The 26626-nt window shown below is 42.7% G+C and overlaps 1 long non-coding RNA gene across 1 annotated transcript in view; it reads left to right on the top strand.

The window, feature by feature from the left end:
• The first annotated feature begins 11843 nt into the window (after positions 1-11843).
• LOC140184923 (uncharacterized) overlaps positions 11844-26626 on the top strand; it is a 31200-nt gene continuing 16417 nt past the window's right edge. Inside the window, exon 1 of the long non-coding RNA XR_011882474.1 lies at positions 11844-12974. This is a non-coding gene — a long non-coding RNA (uncharacterized lncRNA). The remainder of the gene's footprint in view (positions 12975-26626) is intronic.

The following is a 26626-nucleotide window of genomic DNA, read 5'->3' as shown; positions in this document are numbered from 1 at the left end:
CTCTCATGTCGCTGCTGCCATCAGGAAGAAGGTACAGGAAGCTCAGGAGCCACACTGCCAGGTTCAGGAACAATTAACCATTAGGCTCCTGAACCAGCGGGGATAACTTCACTCAGATTCAGTCACCCCATCACTGGACTGTTCCCACAATCTATGGGCTCATTTTCAAGCGTTTTCATCTCAAGTTCTCAATATTTACTGCTTATTTTTTGTCTCTTTCACCTTCGCACAGTTTGATGTCCTTTGCACACTAGTCGTCTGTCTGTCCTGTTGGGTGTAGTCTTTCATTTTATTCTATTATGTCTTTTGTATTTACTGTGAATGCCTGCAAGAAAATATATATCCCAGGATTGTATATAGTGGCATATATGTACTTTGATAATAAACTTAATTTGAACTTTGAACTCAGCAGGTTAGGCAGCTTCCATGGAGAGGAATATAGAGGCAATATGTCAGGCCGAGATCCTTCAACAGTACTGTAAAGGAAAGGGGAAGAAACCAGATTAAGAAGATTGTGGGGGGGGGGGGTGGGGAGGAATACAGGCAGGAAGGTGATAGGTGAAGCCAGCTGAGGAGGAAGGCAGGTGGGTGGGGGAGGGGTGATGAAGTGAGAAGCTGGGAGGTGATAGGTGGAAAAGGTAAAGGGCTGAAGAAGAAGGAATCTGATAGGAGAGGAGAAGGTGAACTACGACAACTAAAGATGCCGTCAATAATGCCTGAAACTAATGATGGGAAAAATAAATTGGAGGGGCAAAGGTGACTCAGTGGTGTGGTGTAGTGTTTGGAGTTGTTGTCTCTTGACTTGACGGACATGGACTCAATCCTGACCTTCGGTGTTATCTGTGTAGTGTCTGTATGTCCTGTTTGTGACTGTGAGTTTCCGTCAAGTGTTCTAGTTTCATCTTGCATGCTGAAGTTATGTCACTTGTTAGATTAACTGGCTGTTGTTAATTGACCCATTGTGTAGGTGGGTAACAGAACACTATGAGAAGGGCAGAGGAAAGGAAAGAATGGAATTAGTGTTGGATCAGTATAGATGGGTGTGTGATGGGTGATATAGGCACAGTGTGGAGAAGGGCCCATCAAGTTTGCTCCAAATTTCCATTATTTGATTTATTTTCCCTCTGAACCCTAATCTCCTGTCTCCCCCCACCCATAATCTTTGGTGCTCTTCCTAATCAAGAACCTAGCAACCTCTGCTTTAAATATACCCAATGACTTGGCTTCCATGGCCATCTGTGGCAGTGAATTCCACAGATTCACTGCCCTCTGCCGAATGAAATTACTCCTCATCTCTGTTCTAGAGGGACATGCTTGTATTTTGAGGCAGTGCCCTCTGGCCCTAGACTCCTCCACTACAGGAAACATCTTCTTCACAGCCACTCTACTGAGGCCCCCCCGCCCCACCCCATTCTTCTAAATGTGAATACAGCCCAGAGCCATCAAACAACATTTCCAGCACCATTCTCCAGTGCTCCAATAACCACTATTGCTGCCCTTTTCCTCTTTATATATCTGAAGAAAACTTTTGGTCTCTTCTTTTATACTATTGGCTAACTTATCTTTATATTTTTTAGGCAGATGGGGCTCATCAGCCATCGAGGAGAAGGAACACTCTGATCTCAAATCTCCGCTGTCTTGTTGCTATACCCACTCATGGGGAAGGCTCCTGGAGTAAACCACGAGGGAGAAAGCCGGAGCTGGAGTCCCTAACGCAATCCTATATTGGCTGAACGTTGGCTGGCAACTCCTGCGGCGCTGTTGGTACCAAACTGTATCGGTCTCTACTGTTCCTTTGGGTTCACCAGATGTGCAGAGAGGAGGAGTTTGCTGCATGGGAACAGCTTGCTCTCCATATTGTGCAGCCCTGGGCTGCACACCTAGATGGCTTGGATACAACATCCCTGGTCGACCCTGACTGACGGCGGCCCCACTCACTCACTCACCCTTTGTCATCTTTTCTCTCTTTATTGCTATGTTAATTCCTTCTGTTCGTTTTTAAAAGCTTCCCAATCCCCTAACTTCCCATTCATTCTTATTATACTATATGCAATATCTTTTGATTTTATGCTGTCTTTGAGTTCCCTTGCCAGCCATGGATGCCTCATCCTCCCTTTAGAATACTTCTCCTTTGGGATGTATTTATCCTGCACCTTCCAAATTGCTCCCAGAAACTCCAGCCATTGCCGTTCTGCTGTCATCCCAGATAGTGTCCCCCTTGAATCAATTCTAGCCAGTTCTTCTCTCATGCCTCTATAATTCCCTTTACTCCACTGTAACAGCTAACTTTTATCTTCTCCCTCTCAAACTGAAGGGTGAATCCTATCATCTTATGATCACTGTCTCCTAAAGGTTCCTTTACCTTAAGCTCCCTAATCAAATCCAGGTCATTACACAACACCCAATCCGGAATAGCCGATCCCCTAGTGAGGTCAAACACAAGCTGTTCTAAAAAAGCCATCTCGTAAGCATTCTACAAATTCCCTCTCTTGGGATCCAGCACCAACCTGATTTTCCCAATCTATCTGCATACAAAAAGATAACGTGTAACAGAGATGATAGGAAGGACAGGTAGGAGATGAGGCATAATCACAGCCAGTAGGATGAGTTACAGGGCAGTGGAGGCATGGTGCAGTTAAAACAGAAAGCAACAAATACTGGACTGAAAGTGTTATATTTGAATGCATGCAGTAGAAGAAATAAAATGGATGATCTTGAAATTCAGCTACAGATTGGCAAGTATGATGTTGTGGCCATCTCTGAAACTTGGCTGAAGGATGGCTGCCATTGGGAGCTGAACGTCCAGGGATATACGGTGTATTGGAAAGATAGGTTAGTAGGAAGAGGGGTGGTGTGGTCCTGTGTATAAGAAATAATATTAAATCATTAGAAAGGAATCACATAGGATTGGAAGGTGTAGTGTCTCTATCAGTTGAGTTAAGAAATGGCAAGGGTAAGAGGACCCTAATGGCAGTTGTATACAGGCCTCCAAACAGCAGCCAGGATGTGGATTACAAATTACAGCAGGAGATAGAAATGGCGTGTCAGAAGGGCAATGTCATGATAATCATTGGGGATTTTAACATGAAAGTGGATTGGGAAAACCAGGCCAGTACTGGATCTCAAGAGAGAGAATTTGTAGAATGTCTAAGGGATGGCTTTTTAGAACAGCTTGTTGTTGAGCCCACGAGGGGATCAGCTGTGCTGGACTGGGAGTTGTGCAGTGATCCAGAGGTGATAAGAGAGCTTAAGGTTAAGGATTCCTTAGGGAACAGTAATCACAATATTATTGAGTTCACTTTGAAATTTGAGAAGGAGAAACTAAATTCCAATGTGTCAGTATTTCAGTGGAATAAAGGAAATTACAATGGCATGAGAGGGGAACTGGCCAAGGTTGACTGGAAAGAGACACTAGCAGGAGGACAGCAGAGCAGCAATGGCTGGAGTTTCTGTGAAAAATGAGGGAAGTGCAAGACAGATATATTCCAAATAAGAAGAAATTTTTAAATGGAAGAAGGACACTACCATGGCTGACAAGTGAAATCAGAGCCAAAGTAAAAGCAAAAGAGAGGGCATACAAGGAAGCCAAAGCCAGTGGGGAGATAGAGGATTGGGAAGCTTGTAAAAACTTGCAGAAGGAAACTAAGAAGGTCATTAGGAAGGAAAAGATGAATTATGAAAGAAAGCTGGTGACTAATATCAACGAAGATACTAAAAGCTTTTTTAAGTATCTAAAGGGTAAAAGAGAGTCGAGGGTAGATATAGGACCAATACAAAATGACACTGGAGATATTTTAATGAGAGACGCAGAGATCGCAGAGGAACTGAATGCGTATTTTGTATCAGTCTTTACAGCGGAAGACGTCTGCAGTATACTGGACATCCAAGAGTGTCAGGGAAGTGAAGTATGTGCAGTGAAAATTATGACTGAGAAGGTGCTCAGGAAGCTTAATGGTCTGGGGTGGATAAATCTCCTGGACCCGATGGAATGCACCCTCAGGTTCTGAAGGAAGTAGCTGGAGAGATTGCCGAGCCATTAACAATGATCTTTCAAGAACCGATAGGTCCTGGCATTGTACCGGATGACTGGAAAACTGCAAATGTTACTCCGCTATTTAAGAAGGGTGGGAGGCTGCAGAAAGGAAACTATAGACCTGTTAGTCTGACATCAGTGGTTGGGAAATTGTTGGAATCGATTGTTAGGGATGAGATTACAGAGTACCTGGAGGCACATGACAAGATAGGCCATAAATCCACCATATGGCAAAGTTATTTCCCATGGTAGGGGAGTCCAGGGTATGACTTCAGGATTGGAGGATGTCCATTTAGAACAGAGATGTGGAGAAATTACTTTAGTCAGAGGGTGGTAGATCTGTAGAATTTGTTGCCACGTCTAGATAGTTTTTAAAAGGTAGAGCTTTTAAAAACTTCCCAATCCTCTGTCTTCCCACTAATTTTTGCTTCCTTGTATGCCCTCTCCTTTGCTTTAACTTTGGCTTTGACTTCTCTTGTCAGCCACGGTTGCATCCTTTTTCCATTTGAAAATTTCTTCTTTTTTGGAATATACCTGTCTTACACCTTCCTCACTCCTCGCATAAACTCCAGCCACTGCTGCTCTGCTGTCCTTCCCGCCAGTGTCCCTTTCCAGTCAACTTTGGCAAATTCCTCTCTCATGCCACTGTAGTTTCCTTTACTCCACTGAAATACCGACACATCAGATTTCGGTTTCTCTTAGTAGCTTTGGGATAACAGCCTGGAGCATTGGGAATGAAAAAAAAGGGAAAGGAAGCAGTAACCATGCATGCATAATTCCCTACAGGTGCATTCTTGCAAGTCTCCAAGAAACTACAATGGCACATCAATAATCTCTTATTTCTAGCATCTGTGTCAGTAATCTCTTACCTGGCTTTGGCAAGCGGTGCACTAAATCAAAAGCAGTGGTAGGAATGAGAGGGTGGGGTGATGCAAGGTGAGAAGGGGAGCAATCAATAAATCATTGGATTTCTCATTTATAAATATTTTTGCCCCAAGGAAACTTAGTGTTCATAGATATGACTGCAACTTAATTGTAAAGGTATTGGGCCATATAGCATGGAAATGACCTAACTCTGCTTCAACCATTCACTTTAATCCCATTTTGTTCTCATATTCACACCAGTTTGCACCATTCACCTACGCAATCACAATCAACATGCACATAGAGAGGAAAATGGGCAAACTCCACACAAGGGAACATCGTAAGGTCAGAGTTGAACCAAGGTTACTAGAACCACAGAGAGTAGAATACAACTCCTATTTTCCAGTAATTCAGACTCTCTAATTATCTTTATCAGGTAGAGGACTTTTTGTATAACATTAGCTAAATCCAGAATTATTTAATTTGTGACATTACAAGGGGAAAAGGAAATGGTACAGTGATGTCTGTCAAAATATTACTGAGAAGGTTAGCCTACGTAGCAGCTAATTCCCTCCGCCAACACCTACGAATGATGATTGGAGCATTTTAGCATGAACAGCAACTAATGTTAGTATACACTTGATTTATCCTTCCTCCCTTTCCTGATGCCAATAGGCAAATGTATCTGGTATTATATCCACTCCTCAAAATAGGCAGTATGGAAGTGGGGAAGTGGGAGGAAATAGACCAACCTATCACAGACTCAACATCTGTTATCTGCATTTTCTGCCACTGTCTGAGGTTGCCAACTGTTCAGGATTGTTATGAGGACACTGAAAATTAATTTCCATGTGCAATGACGAATAGAGCCGATCAGCAAGACCATGAGGCATTAAACATAAGCAGTATGTTGGAAATGGAAGTGGTGATTTGACAGATATGAAGAAGGATCATCCCATTAGCTGGTAGAGGATATACTAGATTCACCTGGTGTGAGGAAAAAGGTACAATGTAAGGCTAGAATACTGTCAATTCAACAGCAAAGACATGGTTTGTGAGATAAACAAGATGGGGGGGGGGGATATGATGAAATATGTCCAATCAGAATTAACAAATTTACCACTAGTGTTTTTACTGGCCAGTCTTCCCACAGTTATTTGAACCTCATTGGAAGCTCCCAGGGAGGAAGGAACTTCACAGGAATGGCTGATACATTAAGGTCTCTCAATGGTCTACAAAGCAGCATTATGGAATACTTTTCACTTGCCTTGTTGAGTGTAGCTTGAAAAGCTCTCAAGAAGCCAATGCACTTTGCTTAATGAACACCCATAATCACCCTGAACAGTCATCCCCTCCACTACTGGTCCAGTCTATATCATTTGCAGAGTGCACTGCAGTCATTTATCTTGATGACTTCAATAGAACCCCTCTCTCTCTCCCTCCAGGATGGACTAGGCATCTACCTGGTAGCAACATTACCTCCATGTTTCCCTTCAAACTACACACTACCCTGATTTGAAAATACATTACCAGTCCTTCGTCATCAATGGATCAAAATACTGCAACTCTCCATCCAACAACACAATGGTAGGACTGTAACTTACCACCACATTGTGTAAGGAATTAGGACTGATCAAGAGGTGTCAGCATGAATAAAAGTAAAAGAATAGACACTGAATGGACAGAAAAGCTGTCTTCTCTTACTTTCCCCACCAATGTTCTCAATCTTGGTCAGGGTGCCTATAAAATCCTTGCAGCTTCTTTAAGGTTGTATACTAACTTGTTTCTTTCATGGTGGAAATGCTCCTGGAATCTACCATTGATACACTATGAGTGATAAATCTGTACATGGTTTGACAGTGCTTAGTGCAGAGGAATCATGGAGCTTGGATTGGAATTAAGAAGATTCAACACATACTTACCAGCACTGGCTTCCAGTTTGGCAACATCTCAATATTAAAATCCACAACCTTAATACTTACTCTTTTTCCAGATTCTTGGCCATTTTCTCCAATACTTCTTTACTTAGCACAGGGTCAAAATATGCTTAATTATGTTCTTTTGAAATACTGATGTTATTTCGGTAAACAGTGTCACATAAATGCAGATTGCTATTGTTATGTTCAGGAAATTAGTTGCAACAGTTCATCTGAAGTTTGTACACATTCACTGTCTGCTAGTGACTGGTGAGATCAGAAACCCGGAACAGCCTGGAGACAAATTATATCTTGCAAACTTCACGACTAGATATCAGCCAACTTTTTACAGCTCAGGGGCAATATCTGGGATCCTATGGAATTATTGCCAGACAGTTTTATAATGAGTTCATCTCAGTATTCTGGCCTGTAGTTATGGTTCAGAAACCAATACAGCTAAACAAAACCAGATTGTCCAATTACTCTCACACATCAGTTTGTGGGAGCTTGTTTTGCACACATTAGCTGCAGTAATTCTCTTCTTTACAATGATAGTGTTCAACAACATAAATATAAGAGATTCTGCAGAGGAACACACAAAACGCTTGAGGAACTCAACAGGTCAGGCAGCATCCATGGAGGGGAATAAGCAGTCAGTGTTTTGGGCCAAGACCCTTTGTCAGGACTGCAAAGGAAGGGAGAACAAGGCAGAATAGAAGGTGGGGTGAGGGAAAGCATACAAGCTGGCAAGTAATAGGTGAGACCAGGTGAGGGAGAAGATGGGTGGGTACTGGTGGGGTGAGAATCTGGGAGGCAATAGGTGGAAGAGGTAAAGAAGAAGGTATTTGTTAGGAGAGGAGAGTGGACCACAGGAGAAAGGGAAGGAAGAGGGGCATCAGAGGAAATGATGTGCAGGTGAGGAGAAGGAAAGGGGTAAGAGGGGAGTCAAAATGGGGGGGAGGAAGAAATTACTGAAAGCTAGAGAAATCAATGTTCATGCCATTGTTCAACAATAGTGTTTCTTTGACAGTAACGTGTTTTGTCATATCCCAGTGCAACAAGTAGTATGACTGGAAGATCTTTTCTTATTACAAATCATTCAGTGGAATGGCTTGCTTTTACATTGATGATTGTTGTTATGTCCAATGTCATTCTCAATAACCCCACTTGCCTCCTTCGTCATTGTTTGGTGAAGAAAAATATGCAGTTGATTAGCTCAGAGCCTTTATATTTACATCTAAACCTTCCAGAAAAAAAGGCAGTGATTTATAAATCATATCATTAAGACAATTTTGCAGTCAAGTGGAAAGGATGGAATGGAAGCAGTGATTGAGAATCTGGAACAAGTTTGATCATGTCAGATGTGTTGCAATTCAGAAACGTTTATAGTGTTAGTACCTTCTTCATAGCCAACTAGAAGCCAAACTATCTACCAGTTTCGTAACTTTCCCAATTCACTTAAAAAAAGGTAAAAATTGGAGAATTGTGAATCAGACTTCTTGTAGCCCACCTTACAACATCGTTCAACATCAAGGTCTACCCTCCACTCATCTTTTGGGATAATCCATGGGTAGCCTACAGGTTAGTTCCCAGGGGAAACTAATGAAGTATTCTGACAATTTATAACAACTCATCCAGTTAGTCATTTCCAATCTACACTCCATGGCCATTTTATTAGACACACCTGTACACCTGCTCATTAATTCAAATATCTAATCAGCCAATCGCGTGGCAGCAACTCAATGCAGAAAAGCATTCAGACATGGTCAAGAGGTTCAGTTATTGTTCAGACCAAACATCAGAATGGGGAAGATCTAAATGACTTTGACCATGTTGATGCCAGACAAGGTGGTTTGAGTATCCCAGAAACTGCTGATCTCTTGGGATTTTCACACAACAGTCTCTATTTACTGAGAATAGTGCATAAAATTTAAAAAAAATCAGTGAGCAGTCATTCTGTTGGCAAAACCACCTTGTTAATGAGGGAGGACAAACGAAAATGGCCAGACAGGTTACTCATCTCAGAACGCACAACACATCGAACCCCGAAGTGAATGGGCCACAGCAACAGAAGATCAGGAACATACTGTACACTTAGTGGCTACTTTATTAGGTACAGGAGGTACCCAATAAAATAGCCACTGAGTGTATTTTTTTCAGGTTTTCCTTCCCACAGTTCTGCACCTCATATCCAATCCATAGGATGAATGGGGAACTGTTCAACATCTCCACCACAGAGCCAAGGTTACCAAATGTCAACCATTTAACTGCAATGTGCAGTGAAACTTGTAAGTGCATAACTGTATCTAGAGGAGCAGTTGGTGCAAGCGATATTTGCTTGCACTTGATTAAATTAAGCGTCTGAACTGAAGTAAATTATGCCAACCTTCAAAATGCACCATTTCTCTCAAAGTGCCTATGAACGGCAGAATGAGTTCAAGGAACTGAGCAGCTACAGTATATTGTTATTTTCCCATGTCCCTGTAGCTTTTCCATGTGCAACAATCAACGCATTGAATGGACTTCTGGATGTTCAGGTCCGTGTGTTGGAAGATGTTTTGAGTGAGAGATGTGCTACAGCAATCCTGTTGAATTTCGTCCCCCTCTAGGAATGCAGACAAACACATTTTCAAGCAAGGGCCAGTAGGTGGTGACATTTTGGTCTGCAGGGCTACTACAGTTGTCAGCAGTGCAGGCTGAAAATTAACCTCAAAACATCAGTACCGTGCAGGCCAACCAAACAGCTCTTGCCACCAGACTAACTCAAAGACACTGAGGTTGTTTTTGCAGCCCCAATTAACAAAGAGACAAGAGATCTGCTGCTTGTTTTACAAAGCTCTAATATTCCTCTAATATTTGATGATTTTGTTCTAATTGTGCTGTTCTTGTATAATTTTACATCATTCATGTTTAATTATTTTTCTGTTGTGAAAGTTGTGTCTCCAATGCTACACACCTGTAATATAACCATATAACCATATAACAATTACAGCACGGAAACAGGCCATCTCAGCCCTTCTAATCCATGCCGAACTCTTACTCTCACCTAGTCCCACCGACCTGCACTTGGCCCATAACCCTCCATTCCTTTCCTGTCCATATAGCTATCCAATTTAACTTTAAATGACAACATCGAACTTGCTTCAACCACTTCTGCTGGAAGCTCGTTCCATACAGCTACCACTCTCTGAGTAAAGAAGCTCCCCCCATGTTACCCCTAAATTTTTGCCCTTTAACTCTCAACTCATGTCCTCTTGTTTGAATCTCCCCCACTCTCAATGGAAAAAGCCTATCCATGTCAACTCTATCTATCCCCCTCATAATTTTAAATACCTCTATCAAGTCCCCCCTCAACCTTCTATGCTCCAAAGAATAAAGACCCAACTTGCTCAACCTTTCTCTGTAACTTAGGTGATGAAACCCAGGTAACATTCTTGTAAATCTTCTCTGTACTCTCTCTATTTTGTTGACATCTTTCCTATAATTTGGTGACCAAAACTGTACACAATACTCCAAATTTGGCCTTACCAATGCCTTGTATAATTTCAGCATCACATCCCAACTCCTATACTCAATGCTCTGATTTATAAAGGCCAGCATACTAAAAGCTTTCTACCACCCTATCCACATGAGATTCCACCTTCAGGGAACTATGCACCATTATTCCTAGATCCCTCTGTTCTACTGCATTCTTCAGTGCCCTACCATTTACCATGTATGTCCTATTTTGATTAGTCCTACCAAAATGTAGCACCTCACATTTATCAGCATTAAATTCCATCTGCCATCTTTCAGCCCACCCTTCTAACTGGCGTAAATCTCTCTGCAAGCTTTGAAAACCTACTTCATTATCCACAACTCCACCTATCTTAGTATCATCAGCATACTTACAAATCCAATTTACCACCCCATCATCTAGATCATTAATGTATATGACAAACAACATTGGACTCAGTACAGATCCCTGAGGCACACCACTAGTCACCGGCCTCCAATCTGTCAAACAGTTATCCACCACTACTCTCTGGCATCTCCCATCCAGCCACTGCTGAATCCATTTTACTACTTCAGTATTAATACCTAACGATTGAACCTTCCTAACTAACCTTCTGTGTGGAACTTTGTCAAAGACCTTAATGGAGTCCATATAGACAACATCCACCGCTTTACCCTCTTGTTGCTGCAAGCCAATTTTTCATTGCACGTGTGCATACCTGGATGTGTGCACATGGCAGTAAGCTTTGCAAACTTAGGACTTAAACCTTTCCAACATGATTCCTTACTCAGCAGTTCCCACTTGACACTTTAGCTCAAAGTCACATTGACTCCAAGTGACTCCCTGCTGAAGAAGCACTTTTCTCAAAGAAACTACAAAATCTAAAAGAGTTTGAATTAACTGTGTTTCTCATTACCGAGCCAGTCCTGTCGAAGGGTCTCGGCCTGAAATGTCAACTGTACTTTTTTTCAAAGATGCTGCCTGGCCTGCTGTGTTCCTCCAGCATTTTGTGTGTGTTGCTTGGATTTCCAGCATCTGCAGATTTTCTCTTGCTCGTTACTGTGGCCAGGTTTATGCTCACTGACTGGCCAGTGGAAAAAACTTATTAGCTGGTCCAAATGGGAACAGGATCCCCCTACCTACAAAGAAAAGAAGAAAAACCAAATGGAAACATAAGAAATTCTGCAGATAACACACATAAAAATTGTTGGTGAATGTAACAAGCCAGGCAGCATCTCTAGGAAGAGGTATAGTTGACGTTTCGGGCCGAGACCCTTCGTCAGGACTAACTGAAGGAAGAGCTAGTAAGAGATTTGAAAGTGGGAGGGGGTGGGGGAGATCCAAAATGATAGGAGAAGACAGGAGGGGGAGGGATGGAGCCAAGAGCTGGACAGGTGATAGGCAAAAGGGATATGAGAGGATCATGGGACAGGAGGCCTAGGGAGAAAGAAAGGAGGAGGGGGGAAAAGCCCAGAGGATGGGCAAGGGGTATAGTGAGAGGGACAGAGGGAGAAAAAGGAGAGAGAGAGAGAGAGAGAGAGAGACAAAAAAAAACTACTAATAATACTAAATAAATAAGTAACGGATGGGGTAGGAGGGGGAGGTGGGGCATTAGCGGAAGTTTGAGAAGTCAATGTTCATGCCATCAGGTTGGAGGCTACCCAGACGGAATATAAGGTTTTGTTCCTCCAACCTGAGTGTGGTTTCATCTTTACAGTAGAGGAGGCCGTGGATAGACATGTCAGAATGGGAATGAGACGCGGAATTAAAATGTGTGGCCACTGGGAGATCCTGCTTTCTCTGGCGAACAGAGCGTAGGTGTTCAGCGAAATGGTCTCCCAGCCTGCATCGGGTCTCGCCAATATATAGAAGGCCACATCAGGAGCACCGGACGCAGTAATCACCCCAGCCGACTCACAGGTGAAGTGTCAGATATTTTGTTTCATTGGATTCTACTCCTGATATATCGAATGTGGACCAGCTGACTTTGACTGTGTGCTATGTTTTGCCGTCTGGACCAGTTGAAAGATTTGTGAAGTTTTTGGATATGGGCGGTCATAATGCTGAACAGCTTGCTCAAAGTTTACTCGACTTTTTTAAAGGAAAATGACATTGATATAAAAGACTGCCGTGGTCAAAGTTATGACAACGCCAGCAACATGAGTGGCAAGTATAGTGGCTTACAAGCATGAATTAAAGAGCTGAATGAGTTTGCAGATTACATTCCATGTTTTGCACATTCACTAAATTTGGTTGGAAAATGTGCTGCTGAATGTCGTCAAGAACCCTGAACTCCTCGTCCAGGCTGCTGAAGGGAAGTCGCAGCTTATTGCACCTTCCGTATAGTGCTGAGCTGCTCAGACTACGAGGTAGGCCCAACCACCTTCGAAAGTAGTTACTGACCTTTCTCCCCAGCAACTCCACAGTTGTCACAAGCATCTCGTATACCAGTAGCGGCCATAGGATTCGGGGTAGGATGCCATGCTGATAAATCCAGGCTTTGAACTTTCCAGGTAAGCCTGACTTGTCCACCGTGGTGAACCAGATCTCAAGCTCCTTGGAAGCTGATCAGACGGCAGCTGCATCTCTGAGGCTGCGGTCGAAGACCTTCCCCAAGCTCCTGACTGGCTTCTCGTTGATAGATGGAACTTTAGTGCCATCCAAGGTAAAACGAAACTTGTCCACCACTTTGCCCTTCTCCAACACCATGGACCTGGATTTAGCTGGTTTGAAGCTCATCCTTGCCCATGCGATGAGCTTTTCCAGGCCCTGGAGGATCCACCTGCTGCCAGGAACTGATGTTGTCGTGACAATGAGGTCATCCATAAAGGCTCTGATCAAGCACCAGACTTGGTCAGCGGGCCTCTACACTCTGCCTCAGCTGCCTTGACTATCATATACACGGCAAGGGCAAAGAGAGTAACGGAGATTGTACACCCGGTTATAATCCCCTTCTCCAGCTTTTGCCAGCCTGATGTCATAGCTCCAGAAGTGACTCTCAGTCTGAGCTTCCCGTAGTAGTTCATGATGAGGTCCTTGACCTTTCTGGGAACATGGTGTTGGTCCAGTGTAAACTCCACCAGTTTGTGGGGTATTGACCCATATGCATTGGCGAGATCTAGCCAATGGACCAGGACTCCCTTCCCCATGTGTGCCTCCCTGATCAGCTGGGTGACTAGTCCAGTGTGCTCCAGGCACCCAGGCACTCCGGGAATTCCACCTTTCTGCACTGAAGTGTCGATGTAAGCGTTCTTGAGGAGAAAGTCCGTCATCCGGTGGGACAAGACACTAAGGAAGATTTTCTCTTCCACACTAAGCAGTGAGATGGATCTGAACTGCTCCAGGTTCGACGAATTTTCCTCCCTGGGGATCCAGACCCCCTCTGCGTACCTCCACTGGTCTGCCACTGCCTTCCTGCGCCAGATCACTCGCAGGATCTTCCAAAGAATCTTGAGAAGCTCCAGGCAGTGCTTGTACACCTTGTAGGGTATGCTGCTGGGTCCTGGAGCAGAACTAGCTCTGGCTGAAGACACAACCTCCTGGACTTCCCTCTAGGTGGGCTCCCTCACATCGAACTCCACTATGGGGAGTGGTTGGCTTGTAAGGGCTCTGTGGAGGCCCAGCTCTTGTTCCCTTGCAGGGTCGCTCAGGATGTTATGAAGGAAATGGTCTACCTCTTCTTTAGAGCACACAAGGCGGCCGCAGCGTTTCTGCCCTAGGAGCTGTTTTGTAAAACCAAACGGATTGCCTATGAAGGCAGTTCGCTTCCTGGCTCTTTCTCTCCCTCACCTCCTGTGCCATTCTGCTCTGCGCAGGGTCATTAGCTTCTTCCTGCAGGTGTTCCAAAGCTCAACCAGGGGAGGTTTCTCCTCCATTGCTACCCTGAACTGCCGTGCCAGGGACCGGAGCTCTTGGCGCAGTTGGTGGATCTGGGCTGCCCTGCAGTTCATAGTGTATCGGGATCTGGTGGTCTTTCCCTCCTCCATTCCAAACCGCTCTGTGGCAAAGCTGATAATGATGGTGGTCATTGTCTGAAGCCGTCTGTCAAAATCTCCCTTGGCTCTCAACTCTATGATCCTTGCTACATCGCCATCGAACTGGAGCCACTCTTTCTTGTTGCTGGCTGGGGGCCACTTGATCCGGCGCTGTTGAACTATGTTGCTTGGGACAGAAGCTTCTGGCGCTTGGAGGTTCTGGGCTCCGTGGGGTGACTCCAGGCCGGGCTCCTCCTGCATCTCACCAGGTGTAAATCCTATGCGCTGTGCAGCATTCTCCTGCTCCAAGCACTTCATTCTGGCCTGATGGATCTTTAGGCCGCGCTTGTTCTTACAAACTTTGCTGCAAATGCATCTCTCTCTTGTCTGGAGCTATGACATCAGGCTGGCATAAGCTGGAGAAGGGGATTATAACTGGGTGCACAATCTCCGTTACTCTCTTTGCCCTTGCCATGAACATGATAGTCAAGGCAGCCGAGGCAGAGCGTAGAGGCCCGCTGACCAAGTCTGGTGTTCGATCAGAGCCTTTATGGATGACCTCATTGTCATGACAACACCAGTTCCTGGCAGCAGGTGGATCCTCCAGGGCCTGGAAAAGCTCATCGCATGGGCAAGGAAGAGCTTCAAACCAGCTAAATCTAGGTCCATGGTGTTGACCATTTACCTTGGTCATTGTTAATAGGTCCATCCTATTGGGGTGCTCATTCTCCCCCCCTTCTCGGGCTCCCCTGGGGGTGTCTCTCATTTAATTCAAATTATGCGACATTGAATTTAGAGTGGATTATATTTCATCTCTCTGAGAAACTTCATCCCCATCCTTTGTTCTTGAAATGCTGATAGAAGCATTGTTGAGTTAGGTAATTTGGTCAATTTAGCCCACTGGCCAATTTGATTGTCATTGCAATGTTACCCTTATAATTCGAACATCCTGTTGACCCTTCATATTTCTCACTTCCCCAGTAAGTATACATTCCTTATATAACCACTTCCCCGTCATCACTTTAAACACTTAACTCTAGACCTCGATCCAGCTTGGGAAGTGGTTACACAGACTGACATGCAAAGTATACATTCCTTATATAACCACTTCTCCGTCAACCCTCCCTCCATTTTTCTGTCATTCATGTGCCCATCTAAAAGTCTTTTAAATGTCCCTAATACCACCACCCCAGGCAGCACATTCCACACACCCACACTCTGTGTAAAAAAACCTACCTTTGACATACACCATAAGCTCGCCTTAAATTTACCCCCAATTACCTTAAAATTATGGCCCTTTGTATTAGCCATTTTCAGTCTGGGAAAACGTCACTGGCTGCCCACTCTATCTGTTCCACTTATCATCTTATGTATCTCTATTAAGTCATCTCTCATCCTCCGTCACTCCAAAAAGAAAAGTCCGAGATTGCTCAAATGGGTTTGAGTGCACTCCAATGGAATCTAGGTTAGGACTTCTAATGCAAAACTCAGGGAGTATTGTATTGTCAGAGTCACTGTCATTTAGACAAAACATTAAAGAAGCTGCCCATTCACTTGAGCATGAAAAATTATATTTTATTAAAGAACAGTGGTGTTATTCCTAGCGTCCCTCCTGATACTTACTGTATCTCTCCATCAACTTCAACCATAAGACCATAAGAAATAGGAGCAGAATTAGGCTATTTGGCCCTTTGAGTCTGCTCCACCATTTCATCATGGCTGATCCATTTTCCCTCTCAGCCCCAATCTCTTGCCTTATCGCCGTATCCCTTCCCTGACCAATCAAGATTCTATCAACCTCTGCCTTAAATATATGTAAAGACTTCGTCTCCACAGCTGACTGTGGCGAAGGATTCCACAGATTCGCCGCTCTCTGGCTAAAGCAAGTCCTCCTCATCTCCGTTCTAAAAGGACATCCCTCTATTCTGAGGTTCTGTCCTCTGGTCGTAGACTCTCCTGCCATAGGAAATATCCCCTCCACATCCACTCCATCAAGGCCTCAAACCATTCGATAGATTTCAATGAGGTCACCCCTCATTCTTCTGAATTCTAGTGAACACAGGCCCAGAGCCATCAAACACTCTTCATATGACAAGCTGTTCAATCCTGGAATCACTTTCATGAACCTCCTTTGAACCCTCTACTTTGCTGCTCCTGTGTAGATTGATTAGATAATTTGGCCACTAAAATTTGCTCCTATTGTGTATTCATGTGTTTGAGAGAGTCAATAGAGTCATAGAAAAGTACAGCACAGAAACAGGCCCTTCAGTCCATCTAGTCCATGCCAAACCTTTAAAACTGCCATTGACCTGCACAGGTTCATAGACCTCCACACCCCTACCATCCATGTACCTATCCAAACTTATCTTAAATGTTGAAATTGAACTCACATGCACCACTTGTGCTGGCAGCTCATTCCACACTCTCACCACCATCTGAGCAAATAAGTTCCCTCTCATACTCCCCTTAAACTTTTCACCCTTCACCCTTAACCCATGACCTATGGTTGTAGTCCCACCTGACTTCAGTGGAAAAAGCCTGCTTGCATTTACCCCTCATAATTTTGTATACCTTCATCAAATCTCCTCTCAATCTTCTACGTTTTAAGGAATGAAGTCCTCACCTATTCAATCTTTCCTTATAACTCAGATCCCCCAGACCCGTCAACATCCTTGTAAATTTTCTCTGCACTCTTTCAACCTTATTTACATCTTTCCTGTAGGTAGATGACCTGGCAGGCTTTGATGGGAATGTGGGGAGAATAAAATAGATTGAATGCAGGTGTAAGTGGGTAGTTAATACTTGGACACCTGACAGGCGTGTTTCTATGTTGTATCTCTCTACGATTCTATGAATTTATTGCTCCTTGTGGGAGCTTGCTATTTACATATTGGCTAGTGTGCATCCTGAATCACAACAGTGACTATCGTTCAAAGGTATAGCATTGACTGGAATCGTTTGGGACTTTCTGAGGTCATGAAAGAGTCTAAAGATATGCAAGTTCACTCTACTTTTAAACCTCTCCTCAAGAAAAAAGCAGATTGGCATCTGGAGTTATGCCAATAACCCACCTCCTTGTTGAAGTGACCACACCTGCGGTAAAAGAAATCCAAATACTGTAACCCTTGGGGACTTCTTTAAATAGTGTACACACATTTAACAACTTCCCTGAAGCATATGGTTTTTTTTGGAAAGAATCTGAAAACAGTAAAAATAAAACGAAGCATTTGAAATCCCAGCGGACTTCATTTCTTTCCCCCTCCTTCACATCCCTGCTGAACTCCAAGACAGGAGGAATGTCGAAAAGAGTTAACACTTCTGTGAACTGGACAACACCGTGCCTGGGAATGTTGGTGCATGGTGGCATGGAGTAAACAAAGAGGTTATGGAAAGGTTTTAACAAAAAACACAGGGCACACTGTTATCCACCACAGGCATGCTGGAAGCTGCCCAGTTACTGTAAAACTATCCCCCCTCCACCCTTTACTGTAACCTGCCTCTCCTCAAAGCTGCCTTTGTCAGGTCACATTTGGATGTGATTAGGACACTGAAGCACCGACACCTGTCACTTTATTTCAATTTACCCCTCTTTGCTGGTCAGGGGAGACTTTGAATTCAGTTCAAACAAGGCCTTTGCAACAGGATCCCTGTCACAGAACTGTTTCAGCATTATTTCAGTACAGTAGGGAAGCATTGATGAAAGCTTTGAATCAAGATTCATATTATCCGACCGGATAATTTGCAGTCTGTTTGTCTTGCAGAAGTACCTGTGCTAAAGAATGCTGCCTTATTCCCTGCTTATGGTAGTTGCAACCTCTTTCAGTCAGAGTCCAGTTACACCAGGCTTGTGGCTGCATTCTGCTTATGTATAGATCACCTCAGGTCTGTGTCTTTTGATGATTCCAATTACAAACTACACTCAGTGGCCACTTTATTAGGTGTACGTTCGTAATCTTCTGCTGCTGTAGCCCGTCCACTTCAAGGTTTGACATGTCGTGCGTTCATTTGCAAATTTCTCTGTTCTCTTATCCTTTGTTCAGTGAGTGGATGGATAAATGTGTGAAGAGAAGGGAAGTTGGAGGCACTCTACACATGCCCTTACACTTCCTTCCTCACCACCATTCAGGGCCCCAGACAGTCCTTCCAGGTGAGGCGACACTTCACCTGTGAGTCGGCTGGGGTGATATACAGCATCCGGTGCTCCCGATGTGGCCTTCTATATATTGGCAAAACCCGACGCAGACTGGGAGACCGCTTTGCTGAACACCTACGCTCTGTCCGCCAGAGAAAGCAGGATCTCCCAGTGGCCACACATTTTAATTCCTCGTACCCCATCTGTTACTTATTTTTATACACACATTCTTTCTCTCACTCTCCTTTTTCTCCCTCTGTCCCTCTGACTATACCCCTTGCCCATCCTCTGGGCTTTTCCCCCCCTCCCCCTTTTCCTTCTCCCCGGACCTCCTGTCCCATGATCCTCTCATATCCCTGTTGCCAATCAACTGTCCAGCTCTTGGCTCCATCCCTCCTCCTCCTGTCTTCTCTTATCATTTTGGATCTCCCCCTCCCCCTCCCACTTTCAAATCTCTTACTAGCTCTTCCTTCAGTTAGTCCTGACGAAGGGTCTCGGCCTGAAACGTCGACTGCACCTCTTCCTAAAGATGCTGCCTGGCCTGCTGCGTTCACCAGCATTTTGTGTGTGTTGCTGGCATTAACACTAGTACAGATATGTTGAGATAAATTACCTTCTCTGCCTGTAAATTCAATATGGATTGATATTTATTAAAAACCAAATTGGATGAAAATCTGTAATACTCCTAGCAATTAAAGGAACGAATTAACAAACAAAGGTTCAACAGTAATTGTAAGTGACTTAGTGACTAAGAAGACTCATCATCATTCTGTGCTGTGTGGTATGATGTGGGCAATCATGGTCTTTCCATGACCATGATTGTTCTTGCCAAATATTTCTACAGAAGTGGTTTTCCGTTGCCTTCCTCTGGGCAGTGTCTTTGCAAGACGGGTGACCTCAGCCATTATCAATACTCTTCAGAGATTGTCTGCCTGGTGTCAGTGGTCGCATAACCAGGACTTGTGATCTGCACCAGCTGTTCCTAGACCATCTCCCATGGCTTCACGTGACCCTGATAGGGGGTGGAGTGGGGGGCTAAGGAGGTGCTACACCTTCCCAGGGGTGACCTATAGGCTAGCGGAGGGAAGGAGCACCTTACACCTCCTTTGGTAGAGACGTAGCTCCACCCCACCAGCCACAGTAGACTAAGTATTGCTTTGATGTCTGAGTCAAAGGTGATATATTCAAACCCACGTCAACGGCAAAAGCAGAATCTCTTTAGGCTCCTCTCCAATGAAAGTGTGGGGGTGCACGGGGCTGTCAGAACTTCAGATAAATGGTTAAAGGTAGACACTGAATGACACATAAAGAATCCCATCAAAATATTGCAGAGAACATCAGTGGAGCTATTTTTTGCATCCTGACTATTTAAAAACACAGAATATGTGTACTGTATACTTTGTGAACAGTGCAGAACAATTGAGCTCCTTCAGCCCATGATGTTGTGTCATCCTGTTAACCTACTCTGAGATCAATCTAGCCATCCTTCCCACATAGCCTCCATTTTGCTTTTGGCCGTGTGCATCTAAGAGTGTCTTAAATGTCCCTAATGTATCTGCTACTACCACCACCCCCAACAATGTGCTCTATGCACTTACCACTCTCTGTTTAAAAACCTATCTCTGACATCCCCCCAAAACTTTCCTCCAATTACCTTAAAACTAAGCCCCCTCATATTAGCCATTTTTGCCCTGGGAAACGTCTCTGGCTGCCCATTCAATCTTTGCCTCTTATCGTTTTGTGCAGCCCATTTTACATGGTGCTCTTTGTACTTTTATTTGTTGCTTCACTATATGCTGACTTCATCAGCGGTGCTGGCATTTAATATCCATTCCTGATCTGTGGCCGTCAGGAGTCAACCTTTTAGGTGGATCTAGAACCACATGTAGGTCAAACTTAGTAGAGATAACAAATGTCCTTCCCTGAAGAGCATAAATATCAATAGAAAAGATTTCCAGATTTATCAGTCTTGATGCAAGGTCTCGACCTGAAACCTCAACAATTCCTTTCCTCCCCCAGATATTGCTTGACCTATTGAGTTCTTCCAGCAACTTGTGTTTTCTTTTGCTCCAGATTCCAGCATCTGCAGTCTCCTCTGTTCTGGTTAATCATATTGCTATTTTTTGGGAGCTTGCAATGCAAAGATTGGCTTTTGGTTTTCCTAGGTTACAGTAGTAACACACAAGTATTCCTTTGGCACAAAGAAAATATTTGGGATAGCTTGGGGTCATGCTATGTAAATGCTGGAATTTCTATCTAAATACTGAAAATGTCAACATTTCACTTTCATATCCAGAAACAGCTTATAAAGTGGTTTCAATGTATTGAATATAAAGTAAAAGGTGTGTCATTTAGATAGTCTTGAACTATCGCCTAATGGGATCAGATTAGATCGAATTTGATCAGCCATGATCATATTGATTGGCAGGACATGCCCGAAGGATCTGACAGTCTACTTCTGCTCCTATTTTCATCACAGATAAATTTGAATGGGTATCTTATTCTGGGTAATATAGGGGTGACTGGAGACATTTTTGAGGTTGGAGCAGTGCAATGGGAGCTTTGCCTTATCTCCATCTATGGTCCATGTCCTTCATGCTAACAATAATGCTATCTTATTCTCTCACTGTATTCCAATTTCCCTGACAGCAGGGTTTTCGAACAGTTTGACACAGCCATTTAAACAAATGGACAAAGGGTTGATTTTAAAACGCTCCCTTGGAGAAGCTCAAGTTATGCAACTCAAAAGCTTATGTCCTCAGCAGATAACTGCCACCGATAACAAAATAAAGTTCTCACTGATTTTATTTGACAAAAAATGACACATTTCATGTGACAAATAAAGCAAATCTTTATCTTTTTAAATCCAGAGCTCAAATGAACAGAATTTGGAGTATTCAAAGCACTCAGCAAAGTTTATGTCAGATGTTGCAGGGCAACGTACTCATAAACTGGCGGGGAATGTTTTCTTAACTGAAAGGCACAATACAAATGGAAGGTACTGTTGCTGGATGGAAACGATTCTGGTCAGTGTTAATATGGAAATTTCCATGAACACAGCCCTGACTCAGTATCTGCCTGCGCCAACGTGTTCAAAATGCTTCAGAATTTCCACTGGTCAACAACTTGGTTGAAATCCTATCATTTTCAGTATTATCTGAGATACTCCTATGAAGAGAATGGAGTATGAAATTAGTTCCCAATAAACCTGAATAAGCTATACAAATGAAATCATGAACATTTGTTTAAATTGAACATTTCAGCAAGTCCAAAGTTCAAAGTAAATTTATAATCAAAGTACATATAAGTCACCAGACACAACCCTGAGACTCATTTTATTGCAGGCATTCACAGTAAATACAAGAAACACAATAGAATCAATGAAAGACTGCACCCAACGGACAAGCAATCAGTGTGCAAAAGACCGGAAACTGTGCAAATACAAAAAGAAAAAAAGAGAAATAATGATGATAATAATAAATAAATAAATAAATAAATAAATAAACAAACAAACAAACAAACAAACAAACAAACAAACAAGCAAGCACTAAATATCGAGGACATTAGATGAAAAGTCCATGAGAGTGAGTCCATAGTTTGTGGGAACAGTTCAGTGATGGGGCAAGTGAAGTTGAGTGAAGTTATTCCCCCTGGTTCAGGAACCTGATGGTTGAGGTGTAATAACTGCTCCTGAACCTGGTGGTGAGAGTCCTGAGGCTCCTGTACCTTCTTCCTGATGGCAGCAGTGAGAAGGGAGCATGGCCTGGATGGTGGGGATCCTTGATGATGGATGCTGCTTTCCTGTGACAGTGCTCTGTGTAGATGTGCTCAATGGTGGGGAGGGCTTTACACATGATGGACTGGGCTGTATCGACTACTTTTTATAAGCATCTCTGTTCAAGGGCATTGGTGCTTCCACACCAGGCGAGATGCAACCAGTCAATATTGTCTCCACTGCGCAACTACAGAGTTTTGTCAAAGTTTTAGATGACATGCCAAATCTTCTTGAAGAAAGTAGAGGCGCTGTTGTGCTTTCATTGTAATGGCATTTACGTGCTGGGCCCAGGGCTGGTCCTCTCTACATTCTCTCAAATAGACTGCAGTCTGTGTATAATTGGAGCACAATGCGCAATACTTAGCTTGCATTCTCCTGATTGAGTGCTACTGAGGGTCATACAGCTAACCTGCACATTTATCTCATATCCATTAAACAGTGGCAGGCATACTAAAAGGATGAACTTGCATTTTTGTAGCTTTTTTCATAACCCAACAGGTCCCGAAGTATTTTATAACAAATCAAGTGCTTTGTAATGTATATACACTGTTGTAATTTAGAAAATGTAGCAGTTAATTTATTGCTAGCGAGGTTGAACAATCTGCAAAGTGATAAACGTTAAAATTTTTAATGGGCATCATTTGAGAGGCAAGTACTGACTAAGACGCGGAGAAAAGCTCTCCTCTTTTCCCTTATGTTATGCTATAAGATGTATCACATGCACCCAAGGAATGTGGACTGAGTTTACTGTCTTAGATGAAAGATGGCATCTCTAGTACTGCAGCACTCGCTCAGCACTGCAGACGTCTGTCAGAGCAGCTTATGTCCAGTTAAGATCAGAAGGAAGAAATGTAAGAATGACTTTGGTGTTAAGATAAAGATGAAGTGGATGTTGTTTTTGATCTGATTTCCAAATATTGTTTTTGATTTGCATTTCTTATGAAAAAAAGATCACATTTCTTTCTTTAAATGGATGACAAGTCATGGGGTATATTTAAAGTGGAGGTTGATTGGTTCTTGATTAGGAAGGGCATCAAAGGTTACAAGATGGCAGGAGAATGGGGTTGAGAAGGATAATAAATCAGACATGGTGGAGCAGACTCGATGGGCTGATTGGCCTAATTCTGCAGCTATGTCTCATGGTCTAAGATATTTTTAGATAAAAAATTTAAGAATCCTACAATAAATCCTCAGGGTGCTATGCATGCAGTTATAAACCTAGCAATATAAAGAAAAAGTCAAATGTTTTCAAAACAAGTAAGCCAGTAAAAATAAATAATTGCATATAAGCATATGCCTTGTGCCTGAGAGATTAATGCATTAGTTATTCATGAATTATCAATAAGTATAATTTAAATTATTTGCTATTTTCCAATATTGATTCAAAAGCAATAGATTGTTAAATGTTACACAAACATACCATATTTCTACAATATTGAAATACTCCATTGGTTAACAGTTCCTGTCAAATTACTGCCCTTGGTAATTCCTTTCAAATTACTCTGCAAATTTATAATTGTTGTGTTCATTATTGAGGGAGAGTGCAGAGGGCACCAGGAGTCCATTATGCAGGATATTCAACTGAACTTTATTGATAACCCAGCTTGTACGGAATGTGAGCTCCTCCCATGTGCGAGCGGCTAACTGCATCGCACTGGAATACCACTATTAACTACCATTTCAATAATAAGAATTGTCAATGTAAGCTCCATTTTCATTGCACCAGCTTCCAAATGCCTCTAGTTCTCTGCTACTCAAATTTAACTAATACTGCACTGCAGTATAAATTAAAAGAAGTTCAAGATATTAGAAGGGAGCTGACTTACATTGATGTGCTTTGCTTCAATAATTCTCCTACCATCTGGTACTTTGCCTGTGGTTGGTCTTCATGAATAAATCAAAACAATGAGAGACAATGCACTATTTGACCAGAAAGTGTTGAGCAACAACCATCAGGATTGTGAATCCTAACCATTTTCTCTTCCATGTTCTGAGGGAACTGAAGTCGTTTACAGCAACACCATTTCCAGCTCAGGTGAACATTAAATAGGGAAACCCTGTTGTTTTTGTGACTCTGAAATGGCAGGAAGTGGCCAATCCCTCGTGGAGTGTGCAGTACCGACTGAGAACTCGGGATAGTGGGAAACAGAGGATCTACATTGCCACCATAAGTAAAAGGATGTAATTGCAGTTTTAATAGTTTACACTAACTGCTCTGCTATTTACAGGCTGTTTAAATTTGTGATAGAAAGTTGGATAATATTGAACTTTGCTTTGAGATACATTGGCGTATTATGAAAATTTAAGACTGATTAAAATAGTCATAGTCATACTTTATTGATCCTGAGGGAAATTGGTTAAATGGCAACTTTTCATCTTGAAGAATTGTCAAAGGTGAACTAATGGATTGTTTTAATGAAGAATTCTGCTGTCTGACTCAGTCACAACACTTCATCATCCAAATTAAAAATTTATGTTGAAGTTCAACTGCAGGTTCTTAAGAACAAGATTTCGGCTGGTTCTTCCACCTCAGTACTGAGTGACTGCTGCTCCGTTGGGCTGGTGTCTTTGAGCTGAGACTTAAAAGTTTTAGATGTGAATTTAGATATGAACTTTAAGGCGGCCTGGTAGTGCAGGGAGGCATGGTAGCGTAACATAGTTAGCGCAATGCTTTACAGCAGCAGTGACCCCCGATCAGGGTTCAATTCGTATGGAGTTTGCAGGTTCTTGCCGTGACTGCATGGCGTTTCTCCAGGTACTCTGTTAGGGTCAGGGTTAGCAAGTTGTGGGCTTGCTACGCTGCAAGCGTGGCGACACTCACAGGCTGCACCCAGCACAACCCTTGGACTGTGTCGCTTGTTGACGCAAATGGCACATTTCACTGTATGTTTCGATGTTTTGATGTACATGTGACAAATAAAGGTAATGTTTTAAAAAAATCTTTAATCTTCGTTGTTTATGATTACAATGGTGATAACACTTCAGACAACTTACATTGATTGTAAAGTGGATTTGGAGATTATTAAGTCCTCAATATAGGATAAATGTGTATAATCTTTCTATTGGTGACCTCACTGAGGGAGGCAGAGGGTTTGCAAGTGCTGGTCTTTACACAATTGCTTTAAGGGGAAACCAGCCTGGACCCTTTCGCCTGATTACCATCCAGTCATCCTGTGTTTAAGAATGACAACACAGTCCTGCTCAGCCCAGCAGATACTGAATAAAGACAGGAAATTCCATAACACAGTCAGAAAAAGTACCCATTCAAGTCCAAGAGTAAATCAAAGCAAAATCTATTCAAACTGGTCCCACAAAAGTACAATTTTTGGGTTAACTGAAGTCCAAATCGGCCTAATGGATCAATTGGTAAACCAGATTTTGTAAAAAAAAACTGTCGCGGTCCACCCAGTTTATTCAATAGTTCTTGCCCACCTAGTCTATCTCATTGGAAGAATAGTGGATGTTATCAGCTTGGATAAGAACATAGTAACTTGGTTAGTTAGACCTTCAGTCACTGAAGCTTATTTAGCTTCTTAATGAAGTCATGCCTATTCTTCATCATGACTCCAGTCACTAGACTTCTGACCAGGAAAAATCTCTATTTTATCATTATTAATTGAGCTGGCATCTTATCCTTTTTTTTTAACAAGCTTTGCACTTTGAGAGCGTGGTCTCAAGGTCCATTGTTGTCCTTCCTGATCAATATCCTTGCGCCACTAGGAATGGCATGGAGAATGATTAGTCAGGAGCAAGATTAAGGCTAAACTGTGATCCCATACCTGAGAAAACAATACTGATGCAAGGCTTTGACCCACAACGTTGACAATTCCTTTTCTCCCACAGATGCTGCTTGATCTACTGAGTTCTTCCAGTAGATTGTTTGCTGCTGAGAAAATAGTTTAATGATTGACTAATATATCAACAGAAGGCTTACAATGCATGAGTTTTTGCCACAAAGTGCCTTAAATGAATGAAGTAGCTTTAGAATGCAACCTCATTTGTAATGGTCCCACAGAAAGCAATGTCAGATTGTTCATATTATATTATTGATTGGATGTGATTGCCTGTCTGAGACAGTGGAAGAGCCCTTGCCTTAATCTTTCTTTCAGAATATAGTGATTCCCTCAGTAGTGTATTGAAATGTGAGACAAGACACTGTAGTCAAGTTTAATCAAATTCAGGTTTATTGTCATTTAACCATGCACAAGTATACAGCTAAACGAAACAGTGTCCTTCTGGGGCCAAGATACAAAACTTAGTATACTGTATGTAGTCACACACAGCACATATACTTACAATCCATCACATACAATCACACAGTAATATTACCACAAGTCCCTGAGTCCCATTCCTTTCTTGAATGGTATTTAAACCACTTTTCTGACTCAGGTGAGAGTGCTACACATTAAAGAATGAACTGGCCATGAGAGAATGTT

This window comes from Mobula birostris, chromosome 20 (assembly GCF_030028105.1).
Source record: "Mobula birostris isolate sMobBir1 chromosome 20, sMobBir1.hap1, whole genome shotgun sequence".
NCBI classification, from domain to species: Eukaryota; Metazoa; Chordata; class Chondrichthyes; order Myliobatiformes; family Myliobatidae; genus Mobula; species Mobula birostris.
Note: the sequence above shows the minus strand (reverse complement) of the source record. Positions and strands in the feature narration are given on the sequence as shown.